Raw genomic sequence first — 4,698 nt, 5'->3', positions numbered from 1 at the left:
GCTTCAGCTGCAAAACAACTTCCGGTCAGGATAAAAATGAATCAGCAGCTCTGACGGAGATGGCCATGGTTACCACAGTATTTGCCTTCTTTGCTGGAACTCAGATCACTCTCCTCATTGGTCCATAATTCATGCTTAATTTGAATGCCCAAATTCCTTCAATCAGAGCCCAGGAGTGCTTATAAAAGCGTCACAAGTGCAGCTTCTTCCCAGTGGGGCTCTGGCTATAGTCCAGGGCTCAGTAGGACCTGGGTATAACCAGAGCCCCACTGATCAAGCACCCAGACTGGGTAGAATGCTGCTCACATATTCAGGAGTCATAGCAGGTGAAATGCAGCAAAGGCAGGGATTGCTTGTTTCCCAGGTTTATAGCTCCATATCACCTGATCCTGATTCCTCCCAGCAAGAAGGATCCTGCTTCTGAAGGTACAGCTTCATTTATACGATGTGATTGTTTTCTAAATTTCAATATTCTCATATTAATTTTAAACAGGAACTTTTACTAGTATGGTATGACTATGTAAAATAGAAATTTATGCCAATGCCTGCAGACATTTGTGGAACCACATATAAATTCTTATGAACTAATCAGTAATATCTGAAAGAATACAAGTGTTATGAATCCTTATTTCTAAAATAAATGCCTCAAGTTATTGCTTAATCAGTGGACACTGCTGAATACAGTGTACAATTAAAAATATTCAGAGTAGGGATGAATGAAACCTTTTGATTTATAACACAAACAAGTTTAAGCCTTTAAACATTGTATGTGTGAACTCACTAATGACTTAAATGATCTCAATTATTAAAGAGAGAGAGAGTATAGGGGGACTTAGGTAGCTAGAGCTCAGGGTATAAATTTGTCTTTTTCCTATCTTTCCCTTTCACTTCCCCTGTGTCTGTTGCATCAGACAGTGAGGAGGGAGGGAAAGATGATTCACTAGCTCTGGTGGAAATCACCTAGGTTACTGCAGGCTTTTTTTTTCTGCTTTCTATGCTGACAATTGACGTCTCTCCTCTGATTGGTTCTAAACTAATTAATTCTCACGTAGAAGGCACACACTCCTCCAATGAGAGGCAAACACAGCGAATAAAGATTTCCTCAGCTGGGCATTTTAGCAGTCAGGCTCCTGGCTAGAGTCCAGCTATCAGCTGGTGGCTGATCTAGCCACAGCCTGACAGTAAACTGCTCCAGAGAAGGAAGCCTGCTGCTGACACCCGCGGGAGGCAGAGCTAGTGAAGACATAGCACAGACAGGAAAGTGCTGTGATACCTGTTACTTCTGCTCTGAAGCACCTGCTCCTGTTTACTGTGCCAAAATGACAAAAATGAAAAAAAAAATTAGAGCAGAAAGAAGCAATTGATAGCAAAGATTCATAATCACCCACCTACAGTCAGAAATTTTATCTTTCAAGTACATAGCCTGCAAGGAGGCATGGTAGTAGATAGCAGATTGGACCATACTGGACACAGGTGTTTCGTTTTGTTTTGTAGATATTTGAGTCCGAACCCAGGATAATCAGATTTTTGCATCACATCCAATTTCAATTTCTCAGCTTCAGCTGCAAAATAACTTCCGGTCAGGACAAGAATGAATTGGCAGCTCTGGTGGATATCTCCATGATTACCACAGTATTTGCCGTCTTTGCTGGAACGGAGATCACTCTCCTCATTGGTCTTTAATTCATGCTCAATTTGCATGCCCAAACTCCTTCCATCAGAGCCTAGGAGTGCTTATAAAAGCGTCAGCAGTGCAGCTTCTTTCCAGTGGGGCTCTGGCTATAGTCCCGGGCTCAGTAGGACGTGGGTATGACCAGAGTCCCACTGATCTAGCACCCAGACTGGGCAGAATGTGCCTCACATATTAAGGAATTGTAGCAGGTGAAATGCAGCAAAGGCAGGCCTTACTTTTTTCCCGGCATTATAGCTCCATATCACCTGATCCTGATTCCTATGCCGCAGGTAGGATCCTGCTTCTGAAGGTACAGCTTCATTTATAAGATGTGATTGTTTTATAAATTTCAATATTCTCATATTATATTAAAGAGAATATTTTATTAGTATGGTATTACTATGTAAAATAGAAATTTATGCCAAATGCCTGCAGACATTTGTGAAACCACATATTAATTCTTATGTACTAATGAGTAATTTCTGAAAGAATACAAGTGTTACGAATCCTTATTTCTAAAATGAATGCCTCAAGTTATTACTTAATCAGTGGACACTGCTGAATACAGTATACAATTAAAAATATTCAGAGTAGGGATGAATGTAACCTTTTGATTGATAACATAAACAAGTCCCTTCAGACTCTCCTGTTTATTGAATAATGGGAGAAATGTAAGCATTTAAACATTGCATGTTTGGAATCTGACATGGCACAACAGAAAATGACAGGAGAAAGAAGCAATTTGCAGTAAATTCATAATAACCCCACTTCTTGCAGAAATGGAAGCTTTCATATATAAAGCCAGGATATAGGACCTGGTAGATGAATATAGGATCATCTCTTACTTGCGACATATTTCTTGATAACTGAAGTCAGTACCTAGGGAAAATTACATCCCTATTCAGTTTTGTCCCTTCTGCTGCAACACAATTAATGTGGGAGACAGGAATGAATTGGCATTTGTGAATATCTCTAGGTTACCTCATAGTATCTGTCCATTGCTGGAATTGAGATCACTCTCCTTATTGGCTCTTTTTTTTTTAATGATCAGTTTGAATGCATACTTTTTCCAACCAGAGCCCAGGAGCGCTAATAAAAGCGTCAGCAGTGTGGGTTCCTATCAGTCAGGCTATTGCTATAGCCCAGGTCTCATTTGGACCTGGATATAACCAAAGCCTGACTCTACTGTTGCCTAGAAAAGGCAGACTGCTCCTCCCTTGTTCAGGAGCCAGAGTCTGTGACATCAGCAAATACAGGTATTTTTATGATTCCCAGCCTTATAGCTCAGAGTGATCTGCTCCTGTCTCATCTGTAAGAATTAGAAAGCTGCTTCTAAAGCTAGTGCTTTTCTATTTAGATTTGAATCCCCTTAGAACCTATGAAAATATGAAGCGGTAACATTTGCAGATGCTGTTTCCTAAAACCAAAGGATGGGGAGAGCTTGGTGGAATGGGATGGTTGGGATAAAAGAAGGGTGGATATGGGAGCAGGGAAGTATATATCATAATTATGGGAACCATTTTAGGATTGTCAAGAGTCTTGACTCTAGAAGGGTTCCCAGGGGTCCAGAGAGATGTCCCCAGCTAGGTCCTTGGGCAGCTGAGGAGAGAGAGCCTGAAATGGCCCGATCCTGATAGCCATACTGATGAATATCTTGAAATATCTTGCATATCACCATAGAACCTTCATCTGGCGATGAATGGAGATAGAGATAGAGACCCACATTGGAGCACTCTACTGAGCTCCCAAGGTCCAAATGAGGAACAGAAGGAGGGAGAACATGAGCAAAGAAATCAGGATTGTGAGGGGTGCACCCACCCACTTAGACTAAGTAACATGTGTACTACACTCTTATACCATAAATATCTGATATTGTGGTATGATTCATACACACAAGCATAACACTTTTGCAAAGAGACACAGGCAAATCACATAAAGGAAACACAACCACTGCTCAGCCCAGAGTCACAATCTGGAATACCCAGACAGAAATGGAGGCCTTATTTTTGTTAGCTATTCGGGTAAATCAAGCAGAGACGTTCAAGTTCAACCACCAAGCATGAATTCTTAGTTTGCCCTAATTTTCTGAAGCAGGGCTCAGGATAAATCTTTCCTATCTTTCTCTTTACAATTTTCAATTTCTATTATCATATAAAGTGAGTTGGTTAAGTGATATGGAAAAGGAGATCTGAGCTGGGCGGTGGTGGTGCATGGTTTTAATCCCTACACTCCATAGGCAGAGACAAGCAGATCTTTGTGAGTTTGAGGCCAACCTGGTTTATAAGAGGTAGTTCCAGTAGAGGCTGCAAAGCTACCGAGAAACCCTGTCTTGAAAAAGAAAAAAAAAAGAAGAAAGAAAAGAAATTAGAAAAATGATCTGATATAGATTTCTTTATTTACAGCAAACTTTGATTTAATTCCTAGGTGTGAGATCTCTGTTACGATTGCTCATATATTCATTTTTATTTTCATGTGCATAAACCATTTGCATGCAAATTTCAAGATTAAATGATTTTCATCACTGACTAGTTCTCTGATGTACAAATGCACCACATTTTCTTTATTCATTATTGTGTTGATGGGCACCCATATTCTTTCCAGTTTCTATCTATGACAAAGGATCCTGTAATGACCACAGGTGAACAAATTTCCTTGTACAATTGGATACAACCAATATATTTTATCACACTCATTTACTTCATAAATTATATATCATATGGAAATTTGTTAATAGCTGATTGTTTGGTATTTAATAGTGTATCAGAGGTCATGTCCCTGGTGAGCTGAATGTGGGGTCTGGTAAAAATTCACCATCCATATTTGCAAAATAACTTGGGGTGTTTTGTGAAAATCATTTTAGGTGTACATGTTTTTGATTTCTGTGTTGGTAGCTTTTTTACCCCATAGAAAATATTTTGGTCACAACAAATATCCCTTTTCTTTTTTTAAATTTATTTATTTCTTTATTAATTAATTAAAGATTTCTGTCTCTTCCCCACTGCTGCCTCCCCTTCCCCCCTCCCCCA

The 4,698-nt window shown here is 39.6% G+C and overlaps 1 long non-coding RNA gene across 1 annotated transcript in view; it reads left to right on the top strand.

Annotated features, from left to right (window-relative positions):
* Nucleotides 1-240: 240 nt before the first annotated feature.
* LOC126493750 (uncharacterized) overlaps nucleotides 241-4,698 on the top strand; it is a 55,258-nt gene continuing 50,800 nt past the window's right edge. The window contains exon 1 of the long non-coding RNA XR_007589880.1: nucleotides 241-426. This is a non-coding gene — a long non-coding RNA (uncharacterized lncRNA). The remainder of the gene's footprint in view (nucleotides 427-4,698) is intronic.

The sequence above is a fragment of the Alexandromys fortis genome, unplaced genomic scaffold (assembly GCF_014885135.2).
Source record: "Alexandromys fortis isolate MF-2015 unplaced genomic scaffold, M_Fortis_MF-2015_v1.1 scaffold_332, whole genome shotgun sequence".
NCBI lineage: Eukaryota > Metazoa > Chordata > Mammalia > Rodentia > Cricetidae > Alexandromys > Alexandromys fortis.
Note: the sequence above shows the minus strand (reverse complement) of the source record. Positions and strands in the feature narration are given on the sequence as shown.